The sequence below is a fragment of the Phalangium opilio genome, unplaced genomic scaffold (assembly GCF_054372755.1).
Source record: "Phalangium opilio isolate 3A_F unplaced genomic scaffold, DU_Popi_V2 ptg000082l_1, whole genome shotgun sequence".
NCBI classification, from domain to species: domain Eukaryota; kingdom Metazoa; phylum Arthropoda; class Arachnida; order Opiliones; family Phalangiidae; genus Phalangium; species Phalangium opilio.
In genome coordinates this window covers 8295778-8310892 of record NW_028324189.1, presented here as the reverse complement: position 1 = coordinate 8310892, position 15115 = coordinate 8295778, and the positions used below count along the sequence as shown (strand labels likewise).

The 15115-nt window shown below is 36.6% G+C and overlaps 1 protein-coding gene across 3 annotated transcripts in view; it reads left to right on the top strand.

Moving 5' to 3' along the window:
- The window catches only part of LOC149651398 (uncharacterized), a 79723-nt gene that overhangs the window by 49319 nt on the left and 15289 nt on the right, over positions 1-15115 (top strand). Inside the window, exon 1 of one of the 3 annotated variants that reach the window (XM_089848295.1) lies at positions 4858-5551. The exons of the other annotated variants lie outside the window; for them this stretch is intronic. The gene's annotated coding sequence lies outside the window, so the exon portion shown is untranslated. Of the gene's footprint in view, positions 1-4857; positions 5552-15115 lie in introns of those variants that run through there. 3 annotated transcript variants of the gene reach the window in all.

The window sequence follows — 15115 nt, the reverse complement described above, 5'->3', positions numbered from 1 at the left end:
TAAATATTGTTTGGGGGGTCGATTTTAAATATTGTTTGGGGGGTAGATTTTAAATATTGTTTGGAGGGTCGATTTTAAATATTTGTTTAGGGGGTAGATTTTAAATATTGTTTGGGAGGTCGATTTTAAATATTGTTTGGAGGGTCGATTTTAAATATTGTTTGGAGGGTCGATTTTAAATATTGTTTGGGGGGTCGATTTTAAATATTGTTTGGAGGGTCGTGTTTAAATATTTGTTTGTAGGGTCGATTTTAAATATTGTTTGGAGGGTCGATTTTAAATATTGTTTGGAGGGTCGATTTTAAATATTGTTTGGAGGGTCGATTTTAAATATTTGTTTAGGGGGTCGATTTTAAATATTTGTTTAGGGGGTCGATTTTAAATATTTGTTTAGGGGGTCGATTTTAAATATTTGTTTAGGGGGTCGATTTTAAATATTTGTTTAGGGGGTCGATTTTAAATATTTGTTTAGGGGGTCGATTTTAAATGTTTGTCTAGGGGGTCGATTTTAAATGTTTGTCTAGGGGGTCGATTTTAAATATGTGTTTAGGGGTCGATTTTAAATATTTGTTTAGGGGGTCGATTTTAAATATTTGTTTAGGGGGTCGATTTTAAATATTTGTTTAGGGGGTCGATTTTAAATATTTGTCTAGGGGGTCGATTTTAAATATTTGTCTAGGGGGTCGATTTTAAATATTTGTCTAGGGGGTCGATTTTAAATATTTGTCTAGGGGGTCCATTTTAAATATTTGTCTAGGGGGTCCATTTTAAATATTCGTTTAGCGGGTCGATTTTAAATATTCGTTTAGCGGGTCGATTTTAAATATTCGTTTAGCGGGTCGATTTTAAATATTCGTTTAGCGGGTCGATTTTAAATATTCGTTTAGCGGGTCGATTTTAAATATTGTTGGGTCTTTTGACCATTTAAACTGTGAATTTATTTCTTTTCTCTTTCTATTAATTGGATAGTTGGATAATTTTATTTCAAGATAAATCTCAGTAAAAATAGTCATTTGCGGTTAAAGTAGACGTTAGGAAATAAGTTTAAGGCAATTACTCGAGAAAAGCGCAGTTTTTCATCCACAAAAATAGTTTCACCTGTAATTCAGCGAGAGAGTAAGAGAAATTGGGAGTTTTTATTTCTATATAAAAATTGTTTTTGAGACCGTTCAAATAAATGTCCTCATTTTAGGAAGTTTCAAAGGGAAGATGAACTAGTATTAGTTTAAAGATGCCAAAACTTCCAAATAGCGAGCCTAATTGCAAAATGAATGTAACTTTACTAAGCCTAACGTCTCCAATTTTTAATTAACACGTTTTTAGCTTCTCTTTAAGAAGAAGATAAATTATAATAAGAGAGACCTCGCTTTGCCAGGTACTTTATTTGTCTGTCGGTTAATAACGCTCGTGTAGTTTTTAGATTGAAAAACGCAATTAGTAGCTAACAAAAGTGTACCATTGGCGTGGTGCGGGGTTCAAACCCTGGACCAGTCATAACTGCGTGATGCTGTTAGTTTAGAAAATGACAATTTTGGCATTCAATGAAACGTCGATGGTTTTAAACAAGCTTTCGTTAAAAGGGAATTATTTTTGCTAAGCCTAAAGTCTCAACACTCGTTTAGCGTCCCTTTTAGAAAAGAAAATAGCTATAGAATTAGGGGGGACCCAATTTTTTGCGGTGTCCCTTCATTGATTACCGATTAGGGGGTATATCCCCAAAAACGCTTTGTCCCCCCTTCCTCAAAACCAACCGCTTTTGTTTGTCCCATGGAGGATTATTTTCTGATAAATTTTGGACCTACACTTTGAGGAGAAGGAGAAGGAACGCGTCGTACACACAAAAGATGTTTTTTTAAGGTCCCAGGGACTTTGTAAAAAAATATATATGCATTGAAAGTTTAGTACTTGCGGCTACGTCCCTAGATCCCAACTGACGATACTACAAGCACTATCCCCATAGACCTTTCCATTAATTCCAGAAGAGATCTAAGCAAACACCACATGGGTATTACATACAGACAGAGAAACTGAAATATATGTAGAGTGGAAGAAGTTGGTCCCTTTTTACCTCTACGAGTGACGATGAGTTTACGGAGAGGTATTACACTGGACGTATCTGTGTGTGTGTCTGTAATAGCGTTCGCAGTTGGCAAATCGGAGCAAACGTGTTTGCTGAAAGCGATTTTTGGATTAGGATTAAGCAGTACGCGGCTATCAGCTAGGGTTACGAGAAACGTCTAGCCTCCCAATGGCATGGCTTCCACCAAAGGTTCACGCAATTGCCGGTTTTCTTCTCATTTATAGTGAATCAATCGCTAAATTTCTTAAAACTGTTAAAGAGGCATACGCTGGAATTCAAACGCCAACAATAGCTATGTTTAAAATGATTTTAGGAATAACAGTTCTTAAAACGATTTAACTAGAATTAATGTAAAATAATGACGATTAAAATAATTAATATCAATAATATTTATTTAATTATTTAAGAAAACCCTCTTAAATGCGGCTCGACTTGGAGAGGTTTATTTTGGTTTTACAACTTGTTGTATTATTACCTTGTGATATCTTTTAATATAAGTATGTTTGAGCTACCACGTATTAAGGTTTCCACCCGTACCTTGCCACAATGGTGACACGCCTCCATAGCTGGTATCACGTGTTGTTGTAAATTTTAAACACAACGTTTTCTGAACCTCAAATAAATTAAGACTCAAATGTTTAGTATTATCCCGAGGTATTTCTGATATCTATGAGTGTGAACATGGGTTTCACTCGTAGCTCGACAGATCTTTAGCGATATAAGGGAACTATCTTTAATCAATATCTTTGTTGTTTTTGGATGAAGCTTGGAACTTCTGAGAAGCTTCGTGGCTCAGCCACGATATTAGATATAGTTTGAGAAGAGAAAAGCGGACGGGCCTCTAGAAAAGGCGTTCCCATGGAGACTCCACTGGCTTTCTGACTAAAATGGCAGGCTTGAAATAAAACGAACCTAATTCAAAGAGAAAATATTATAATAACTCTATACAGAGATTTGAAAAAAAAAAATTTGTGTTTTTTAGCTTTTCTTTTTAATCTCCCAAAAATAATAACAAAATATTAATGGAAAGAGTTATGTTTTTGACAAGTTATTTTACAAATGTAATAAGTATTTTTTATTGTTTTTAATTTTCAAATTGATATTAAACTGTTTTTTACTAAAAAGCTATATTCTTCTAATCCTAACTAAGTGATACTCTAAGCTCCGTTTAATCCGCTTTACCTATTAAGCTGAAACATGGATATTAATTTACTCTTGAGTAGTAGGCTCATACTAAGGGATGTTTTTATAATCAGCGGCCATATTGGAAAATGGCGGCCATAAATGAAAATAAGCCTGTCGGTATAATACCAGCGCATTTCAACCGATTGTATTCATATTTAGGATACTGTTCATCCTATAGATGGGTTTTATGATTTTTAGGGTTGAAGAGGTCACCTCCATTTTTCAAAATGGCTTCCCAAAATGTAACGTAAATGTCATGAGCGGGTAGATAATTAGCAATTAGATTCTTGCCATTATTTTGCGAATTTAGAACCTCGTAGTCGATAAATGAGATTTTATTAAAGGTAATAAAAATGCCATCGTACATTCGTACAGCTCATTTAAATAAAATATCATTTATAGATCTCATTTTAGGGTAAATCGAGTAGACGAAATAAATTGGCTAGATTGATATTTAACAAGCTACAATAAAACGTGATCATGCAATGTAGATGTAAAAGCGTTTTGGATAGACCCAATTTATACATGTATAAAAAAAACTTAGTCTTAATCCGTCAGAGCTGAGTAGACCTAACACTTGAGGGTGAAGGTTTCTGTAATATTTTTTTAGGAGTGCAAAATAAACCGAAAATATCTTCCACGATTTCTGAATGGTTTAATTTTTTTTATTTTGGTCCATGCCTTACTTAATTTTTTTCTTTTAAACTTCTCTAGCGCTTCTAAAAGCTAGTATTCTTGAAAAAAAAAGGGTTGAGGTATGTATAGTCAGTCTCAGGGTTAAAACGCGAGTGGGCCTTTTCCTTCTCTTTGCTCTCAATTTGCGGGGGCGTTGTACCATTCATGCGGGGCTTCTCGGAGTTCCCCCTCCCTCCACATCTAGCTCCTATCCCGGCAAGAGCAAACAAGTGACGGTGAAACGCCAACAGGAATTGCTTCAATTTAAATTCGGGTGCTTGGTTTATCCAATGATAAAATATTACCAAGATTATCCGGAAGTCTTTCCAAAAAATCGTCCTCGTGCTTTTGGGAACCACATCCGGTTTGTTGTGATTAAAAGGTGGAATTCATAAACGTCTGACGCAACGCAATTTAGTACAGAGGAAGGCAGGGCGTCGTGCGCAAAAGGCAGTCTTGACGTTTGCGCACTACACCCTGCCTTCGCCTGTACTAAATTGCGTTGCGTCCGATGTTTACGAATTCCACTTATAGACTACTAAACGAGGTCATGTGACTAACGCAAGTAACTAGAACCCTAAAACATTTTTCTCGTGAAAACCGTGCCTGAAACAAAACCTGTTAATACTTGAGAACTTTCTATCAAATGAAAATGTTTCTGAGATGCAAGTACGCGTCATAATTCAATACAATCTTAAACCTTAATTGATAAATTAGGTTTTCCCCTGTAGATCTTACACTCATGTAACGCTACTTATGGGCTGGAGTGTTTGGCAATAACCGAGGGTTCAATAGGAATGGATGACGTCTCGTGGCTTCGCATCTTGTACAATCGTTAGTTAATTTCTATTCCCAGTGTTAATTTCAAGCTTTCCTTTGATCCGCGTGACATCAAAGTTTTCAAATGAAACAAATTGGCGTTGACGATACAAAACTCTATTCGCATTAACCCTCCCTTTGAAGTTTTAGCTGCTCGGAGAGAGGCGAAAGGGGTAAAAGATGTAGGGCGTCGTGCGCGTGCGTGGAAGATGCGCGTGATGGGTCCCGCATCGGTTCCCAACGACGCCAGAGATTGAAGTCATCCGCGGGACTCCAACCCCGGCTGCTAAAATGTCCCCTCCGATTTCCTGCTAGTTGAAAATTTTTTAGTTTCCCCGACGCGCTACAAACCGAAATATTTTAGAAGGTCCCCCTTTAACCTATTAATAGAATCGTCAATTTCTCGACATTTTTTTGACCCCCCTCCTCCTCATTCCACCCTTTCCCCCCCTCTCTCCATCTCACTTAACCTGCCTGGCTTCGTACCTATCCCTCGCTGCTTCGCTTTCCGCTCCTAAGTTTTACCTAATTTTTAATATGAAATTCGCGAGCTAAGCCAGAAAAAGTATTACGTAACGGAGCTACTTTCCCAAAATCTTATCATCTTCAAGTTTGAATTTTACCACTTTCTGATTTAAGTTTGTTACCAAGTTTCGGAACCGCGCCGTTAATATCGTTTAAGTATTTAAAGTAATTTAATCAATGGTCACCGTGTTAAAATTTAAGAATGCTTAGTAAGTTCACGTACCAATTTTCAATGTGAAATAACCAGGAAACATTTTATTTTAAACGGTAAGCTAAGATTTTCAGTTTATTTCTTGTTAAATGGATTGAGAATATTTTTTTTATATTTTAATCTGTGGTTTAATTTAATTGAAATTATAGATCGTATAATAACGTTAAATTAAAACCAGCGTTAATTTTAAATTAACCCAATTAAAATATATATGTATATCATTAGTTAAAAATTATAGCTTTTAATTTTAAATAAGCGTATTTAAATATTTTTAATTGTATACACTTAAATTCAATTCTGTCAAACGATGGATAATTAGGGGTTAATCATAAAGATACAATGTTACGGTTACAACCTTAGTAGCTAAAGGGGTCCGCTAACTCAAACAACCCACCATGCAGTTTGTTCTGTCTCAAATACATATAAATTATTTAGTCTACAAAAATTAATATTATTACATTTAGGCCTATAATAATTTTACGTCCAATCTATGCCCATTTAAACAGCTGACATTTATATTAGCATATCCCAAAATGCATAAACCTCGGGTCTTCCTTTTAGCAACGAGATAGGACGGTAAAAATATTCCACTTTTACTTCAAAGAAAGAAAAAAAACCATTAGATGCAAAATTGACAGCAAAACCCATAGATATTTTCGTTAAGCCTAATGTTAGGCTAAACTAGGCTTAGCTAAACGTAGTAGAAAACTTTGAAATTCTAATGAGACGAGGGTTGGGCCACGAATCGAGGGGGTAATCACTCCTTATTATGGACAGATTTCAAGTTAATTTAATCGAATTAACCTTTCATGGTTTCTTTGATACGATGACATTTAGGTATAGACCATTCCATTAAATGACGAAGAGAGAGGGGGATGTCACCTTCTTGGGTTATTTCCATTTTGCCAAGAAACACGCGCTAGAGGGAGTGCAAGTTGGCTAGCCTCTGTCTGGTGTTGAGGGAAATAACTTATGAAGACGTTCTCTACAACTAATTAATAGAATGGTCTATTGGTTAACCCCTCGTACGCTCTGAAAGTTTCCTACTACTACGAACTGCAACATTTGTCACATTCTTGATGAAACTTTGGGTCGGTCTTTCTCGCTCAAAGCAGAAACTCCGGGGAAGTTGGTTTTTAGATACCCGAAGTCCATACGTCAAAAGATTGATTACGCGCTTGATAGTCCTATCTGGCAAGTCAAAAAGGAAAAGCTAAATGAAAGAGTTGAAATTTTCTCGTAGTACTTCTATGTATGAGCCTTTCTTCTCTCTGTACCTGTCCTTAATCAAGTTAGTTAGGTTTCCCGCAAAAGGTTGATTGAAAACATATCCCGAAAGCCCTCTCTTTTAAAAGAAAACCTCGAACGAACTAAAAACCATTCGAGCTTAATCTCATCGGCTCTGAGCTAACACTCTTTCCAAAATATTTCTTTGCCTTCCTTCTAGTTGCTATCTCAAATTGTTTATTAAAAATGTTCACGCTTTTAGTTACAGGATCATCAACTGCTTGATTCTCTCTCATTAAAACTCTAGGACATGCGGGAATAAAATCATTAAGGGGGTATAATATTCCCTCTTTATATAGCTTTACCTTGGTAATTACGTAAAAGGACTCGCATTACCATAACATTTCGTCGTATAGACAACATTTAGCGACGTCTGTGAGTGCCACCATTTCAAATGAATTCCTAGATTCAATTTGCTATTTATTTTGGGGTTATTTTAAGTCCTGCATGGATGGTTAGGAAAATAAAATAATTTTTGTTTTTTAGTCTTTAGCCTCCTAATGACCCAGTTAGTTTAATTAGACAAACAACAGAGGAGACTTAAGTGTTAAGAAAATAGACACGCCTAGAAGAAGTTCGTTTCATTTAAATACTTACACCTAAGCCTAATGGTTAAAGTTAGGCTTAAACTATTTGAAAAATCTCTAGAGCAAAAGTTCTTACGAAAATGTTTGAATTAAACTTCCATTCATTTCAATCTTTAGCCTAATTGTTAAAAATTAGCCGTTACAAAACAGGCGTAATTAGGCCTAATTCTTAATCCCACTCCCACCAATGGCGCGATGGGAACTTAAGCCTAATTGTTCTGGCTCTTGTTAGGTACAGCTACTCTGGATAGGAACAAAACCACGGTTCTTCATTTTAGAGCTAGCTTGATTCTAGAGGGATATATAAAGACACCCCTTCTCTTAAAGCTAACGCGTGGTTCCTTGATTTCCCTGAAGGCAATTTTTGACCTGTTCTGAACTCTACAACGCACCACTTTCCAACCCCTTTATCTCTCCGCGTTGTTTTTGGTTATAACAAAACAAGAATATATTCAATTCGGTTCTGAATCCGACTTTGGTTGTTGTTAAATTAAGATCAAGGAAGATTGCGCCCGTTTCGTATAAACGTACCTTCACTTTTCATGGAAGATTGAAATTGGTTCATTGTTAAACTCTCTCCGCTCTGTTCTCTGAAAAATTGCCAGTGGCTTTAAATTAATAGAGAGTGATCCCATCGGGCGCGAATTGTAGCTTTTAACCATTAATAATTCAAGGATCCTGTAGCTAGCTGCAAAAGTGCTCCAATTTTGCTATATGGTGAAAGCCTTTCGGATACGCTCTATAGCCCTTGTTTTTGAATTACAGTATAAAGAATTTAGCTCGATTTTGCTATTTGCTCTACGGAAACACTATATTTGTTTTTACATTCAATGCCACTTCAGACGGATTAATAATTCATTTACTGCTAGGCCTAGAGAGGTTTGACCAAAAATGTTGCAAAGTCCTAACACGCGATTTAGAGATTGAGATTATATAATTCACGTTGGCACGAGTAAAAAACACGTGGTTTCAATTCTAATTTTTAAATTAGAGTACACGTTCTAGAAATTACACAGAACAAGGTAAAAAAGAGACGAAAGCTTCCGTCTGAACCAGGCATTAAAACTTTACTTCCTTAGCTAAATTGGTTTCTTTATATTTGTAACTGGTAAAGCGATAAGTAAATTTAACCAAGTACAATATTTTGTAAAACTCAGAAAAATGGCCCCCAAAATTCTTTGAAATTAACTGCATACAATTTCTATTGGGTCATTTTACTAAGCGCATCATGGGTATAAGCACGAAATTTCTAAGGAAAATCGAATGTACTGGCCTATATATCCGATCATGCAATTTCCAAAGAAACTGTTTTTTATTGAACTGATGGAGATGAATATAGCCAGAGTGTATATTTCGGGAAAGGATGATTGGAATTTGGGAGGGAACCTAGGAAGGAGAAGAGGAATAAAGAGGCTTAATGGATCCTGTTCGTTTGAAGGTGATTAGTCGGTCAATGGATGCCCAATTTGGTTAACTGTTGGACCCAGGCCTTGTCAAGCCAAGCAGAATGAACTTTTTTTTCTTTTTTGATAGTTATATTTCTCTCCCTGACTAGTTACGTACGCTCGTGCGATTACAGGTCGTTAAGCCTTTTAAGGGAAACTGGATTGATTCCTTTCGATTACGTTTAAGAGTTCCTTTAATTTCTTACTTTTCCCGTTGGGGTCCCTGGCGAGTCCCGGCGATTCAAGTGAATGGGGGGCATTGGGGTCACGCTAGATTTTCCCCCGAACAAATCGAGGTCTCTGCCCAGAGAGAGAAATGCATTGCATGCAAAGAGAATCAATAGTTGAAAACGAAGGCCAGCTCTTCAGTAAAGTGCAGAGCTTCTTATATCCTACGTTGATAATAGGACTAAGTTCCATAGTTAAGGTCTAAGCCTGTAAGAGGCTTGCATTGTCAATCCTGACCCCAATGTGTTAGTTTATGCAAGGTTAGGCTTGGTTCTGGATTTTAGACTTGGATATGGGTGAAATAGAGACTGGTGTGTTGAGAACCTTGTTTTTAAAGACGTATCGTCCGGTATGTCGACAATTAAGACATTAGAAATGGCTTCAAACCAAAGGACTTTGCAGCCCTATCTATCTAAGCAGGTCTTTGCAGTCCATATACCCTATCAATGTTCGTCTTAAGCGGAAGATGCCACGCCCCTTATTTTGAAAATTATCAATTTTATTTTTAAAATTGAGGTTTTATATAGTACGGTAGACATTGTGGTACAGTAATGCGGGTATCTATTTGGACGCCAAGGGCTATGGTTTCATAATTTTTTCGCGGAAGGGTTTGAACTCGAGACCAAACGTTGTGTAACACGTATATTGTTGCCCAAAGTCCTATACGTTGGGCCTTTACGGTTTCTAAACTTGTTACGATAACTGGTTATCTATCTTCTCGGCCAGCGAACCTTTTAAGGCGTTATAAGAGTAACTGGTTCAAACCTCGAACGCGTGAGCGGCGTTACAACGAAATATGGTATGAACGCTTCTTCGAAAAACGTTCTCCTGGAAGGAGAATTTTTCTTCCCATTTTAAGAATAGTATAAAATGTGTCACGAAAATTCCTGGAATTTCGTAGATAGAAAAGGACGTTTAATAGAATTCTCAAAGTTATAAATTTACTGGAAGTATAACTGATGATCTCAATCGGAATTACAATTTCTTGAAACTACCTTTAAGCGATCGATTTTCGTAGGAAAATATAATTAAACGTGGAATACTAATTTGTGATAATACTTGACCTAGAAATTTCCCAGTACGAGCCCAAAAATTCCTAATCCCGACAAATACTTGGTATTTATGATTGGACCTCTTGTTCCTTACAAATTTATTCCAGACATAAGTGATATCTCTTCCCCCCCCCTCAAACAATCCCCGGACTTTTCTTTTGTTTGATTGGTTGGTCCGTAGTATGTACTCATCTAGACGTGGCCCTTGATTTAAGATATTCTTCTGTTCGTTTTAAGTAGACTGGTATTTTATTTTCTTTTAAGCTTACCTTAGTTAGTGTCTTAAACTGTAATAATTCGAACAGCTGTACTTGGAAGTTATTATAGAAAATAGATGACGCGCTCTTCGTAAACATACCTATTTAAAAATTATTTCTTCCAAAGTTTTTCGTATTGCACACCAGAAACTTTCTTTAAATTAGTTTATTGTAATTTTACCCGTTTTCGAGTAGCTTACATTTGGTTTTTATCGTTCTCAATATATGTAGAGAACATTATTTTAATTACACATATAATTTCAAGTATTCAACATGGTTGTCATCTTGTTTCGTTTCCAACACCTAAATAAATATTCTTATTGAGGTCTTTCCATAGTTTCAACGCAATTCTTCACGTTGTTTTCTCAGTTCTGAAATCGTAATAATTTCTATATATTTATTTATATTTAGACCTAACAAAATCTAGGCCCACTAGTTCCTTTGTAAACAACTCCTAGGAAATACATCCGTATATTCTACAAGTCTTACCACGAAAACGTTGCGTTTAGGCTAATTCTAGCGAATAAAGTATTCAAGAAAATCTCTTTCGAGAAGTTTCTGACTCTAGATGGTAGAATATTCCCTGGAGATTTTTTGGAGCACGAAGTCAATGATTCCACACGCCTTTTGGCAATTGTAAGCGGAGATCTCTATATTGTGTTTTCCCGCCCTTTGAGATCTGCTTTTCGTCGACTTTGCAGCCCTATGATTTTCGCCTAGTCTCACTCGCTTTAGAAATGGGATTTATACAACTATGGAATATCCAAAGGGGGCGGATATCTGCCCCGTTATATCCCCGCAAAGGCTTAACTGAAGTCGGAAAGATGCTGCTGAAAGATGCCATGGGGGTGGTGCGCGGACTTTGTCGGGCTTCGCCATCCATTCCAAGTTGATGAATGATTCGCGACGAAGCCAGGAGACTATCCACACACCCACCGCTCTTGTGTCCCTTGAAGAAAGGGACACCAAAATGCGCGCTATGGGATTATGGAACGTGATACTTGTTTAATTTTTAATGACTAAACTTGTTTAGCATCATTGGATATAGAGCTAAACAACTTTTGACTATCATACCAGCTCAAGGGATTTATCTGGAAGTCTTGTTAAACTAGGGTTATTGCGACGTTCCAAAGCTGATTATCTCTACCTCCGAATGTTATACGTTTACATTTTTAAGCTTATTTTATTTGCTTTTGAGTGATAAAATAAGCTCAAAAACGTTAATAAAAAAATCATCATTTTATATAAAGTTGTGACAGGGATAGGTTTAATTTTAGAAGTAGGAATGGAGAACGGTTAGTATTTACTTCAGTCCGACTCATAGTATAAAGCTCCTCCCTCCAAAACGTAACGAAGAGTTTAAATTATCTTATTGGCTCACTTAAACTAAGTTTTGATGACGTTGCTAACGGGGACGGCGAAAAATACGAAATTCCTTTTTACTTCTGTCGCTATGCCCGCCTCTTCTTTCATTCCCCTCTATCCCTTGGAAGGGGGCCGGGACTTTGACGCGCGCTCAGATTACTCTGTTCTCCATTCCTACTTCTAAAATTAAATCTATGCCTGGTTGTGGTAATTTTTTATGTCAAACCTTTTACTCTGACAAAAGTTTTACTGGTGAAAGATTCAGATTTTCGTGGTGATTATTATCTTTCACAGTCCCTTTAAATTTCAAGCTGGAATGTAATGTCGGAAACGTCTTGCTCGGAAATTCCGTATACGCCAAAGTTCTTTTCCATTTTTTTCTTGGCGTTCCAAAGTGTTTTTGAAAGCGCCAAAGTTGAAAAGACGCCATCAAGTAAGATGCGAACACGTAAGGCAAGGCTTAGATGATAGCGAAAGTGAAGATAAAAAAGTCTTAAGAATATTTTTCATATTACTCGAGAACACTAGGGTAATTTAACGGCCAAACGAGAAAAATAAAGAAAAATTGAGAAACGTCAGATTGTCAAATTGGCCGCATCGAACTGAAAAACGCTGACATTCAAACGCGAGCATGAATCTCTTAAATTTTACGATGAATATTGAATCGTATCCTTAGGAGCTTTATCGCAATAAAGGTTAGGCTTAATATTCATGTAGTATTGAATGTTTCCTGTACTTGAAGCGAAGGTCTCTTTTTATCCATTCAAATCTGACTGATTAGAATGAACATTTTAGAGTTATAAGAACTATAGCTCAGTTTTTATTTTTATTATTTGAAACAGCTGTATTAAGGGCCGCAAAATGTAGCTCCGCTTTTAAAACAGAGTTTAACCAAGAAGCGATATCTAGTTTACTAGGGAGAAGGTATAAGATGCCTAAGTATTCGGCGCCATAGTCCCAGTCCCCCTTTCAAAATACAAGGGGGGGGGACGTAAAAGGAGGTCGGGCTATTTCTCCTCTCCTCAGTCGGAAAATACGTAATTTTCGTCATTCGCGTCGCACTGACGTGATTTTTCAAGAACCAGTGAGATGCTGGTTGTAATTTAAAGGCGGGGATTAACTCCGGACCTACGTTTGGCATGGAGATAAAGCTATAGAAATGTGGCGAATTTATACCTTCTCCCTAGTAAACTATATCGCTTCTTGGTTTAACTTCACAAATAAGTTATAAGGGTTTGGTACAAAATAGCCGGCGGTAAACTAGTTATGAATTCGCGACAATGTAACAACAAATCGATCGGAAAATATTTTAGTTTTGGAAGAAACTGAAATTCAGTTTTGCTCAAACGCACTATAAGAAAAGCTGATTCGTAAAAATTCGAAATTTTAAATTTCAAAGGAAAGAAAAGGGCACGGTGTTTCCGCATTAATCGGGACTTTGTAATGTCACAAGTATCGTTGAAAATATGCCCATGCAATTTTGACTCTAAAGGTTTAGTCCTCAGTCTGATTGTGTCTATTGTAGAAAAGATGAAATTCTTATAATTTTATCGTCAAATTTTTTAAAGGGGTAGGATTGTAAGAAGCTCTGGAACATTTCAAATCTTATATCTATATAAGTCAAAGTCCTGACTGACTGATAATCAACGCCCATCCCAAACCGCTTGCCCTAGAAGGCTGAAAATTTGCAGGAAAGTTATTCATGAGTAGTAGGCGCGTACTAAAAAAACATTTTTCAATCCGCCGCCATCTTAATAAATGGCGCCCAAAAGTCCGTGCGTTTCAACCGATTTCACAAATATTTAATACACTGGTTTCTTTAACCTATAGACGGGCTGAAAGGTCTTTTGGGTTCGATTTGTTGCCATCTTTTTAAATGGCGGCCATAAATTTAAAAACCCTTCTTTATGGAATAATGTCCGCGTGAAAAGTAATACAAAATGTCCCGACGGGCTAACGGGCAACGCCGAGTGCCTTCGCTCCTAGGGTGCTGTACAAAAATATTAGTCATCAGTAAAATCTACCCATTATATATATCATTTTGATGGAATTTCTTATTACAAGCGAGCGACGCCGCGGGTAACAGCTAGTTCCATTACAAGTTCTGTATAGTTTTAACGTAATGAAACTACATTTTGGTATGTAGGAATTTACAGTTTTAAAAATTATATTTCACATTTAACAGTTAAATACGCTACCGTGTAGATCCATGAACTTTTCTTAACATATACTGTTTGTTCTTTCTTAAGAAATTTACTGTATTTTCTTTGAAGTGCTATTGCAGCACGCGAATCTGTCTTACTTTAATGAGCCAATTAAAACGCCACGGGTGACGTTATATAACCAGATGGGAGTTGCCTTTCGTCCTTGGAGTGTCAAATGTCACAATAAAGTACTTGGGGCTGCAGATAATAAGGGGCTGACTGTAACACCGATATTTACGTCAGTTTTATATTTCTTCGCGTCTTCATAGCAGAAAGCGGATCATTTTTATACATATAAAAAAAAGTAAGGTATAGTTCGTAGCAGGCTGTGAAAGCCTTGTCATCGTAGTGCGTGCCTTACGCCTAAGAAATATAACAAGGTTCTGGTCTGGTTATCTTTCGCGTATATGAACCCATATAACCCTTAAATTTGGGCCTTGAAAACCCAAACCGTGAACCTTAGCAATTTATCCTTACAACTTTCACTCGCATATTCATCTTGTAAATATTTTAGATAAAGGTTTGTTTGTATGTTTATTTTTTACCGGTTTACAGACCTTAAAGGCACCCGGGTGGGCAGAACCGAGAGATGATCACATGGACTTAATGAATATGTTAATTAATTTACACGTTTCATTAACCTCAATGGGCTTGAAATAATTAGCAAAATTTCGTGATGAAAATTAGTGAATTAAAATTGTTTGATAATAGATGGAAATCCTAGAGTTTCCGGCACGCCATGTATCATATCAGATGAGATTTCTTTTTATTCTTTATTTATTTACTGCTACTGTATATATGTGTACTCTACCATTCTTTCGTTCTCTCGCTAGCCTTTTCAAGTCCTACAAACTATTTTATTTTCGTGATTTATTAGCTATCTTATAGATTTTTCCCAGAGGCTGGGAAGCGACATTCTCCGCCTCTCTTTTTTCATATAGAAATCCCCATCAAAAAGCTGGAAAGCCTTTCACAGAAAGATTATCGACTTGTACAGTATTTTATTTTCGGCAAAAGAACCCAGAATCTCTCCGAGAGAGAGGGAGAGAGAACTCAGTGGAAATGGGATAGACCAGATTAATAATAAAAAAGAAATCGTCCTTTTTACGCGGTAATCGGTCCTATAGGGTTTTTGAACTCCCAACTAGATCCTTCTTCAAATAATGGAATCTGAAATTCGCGAGTGGTTTTAAAC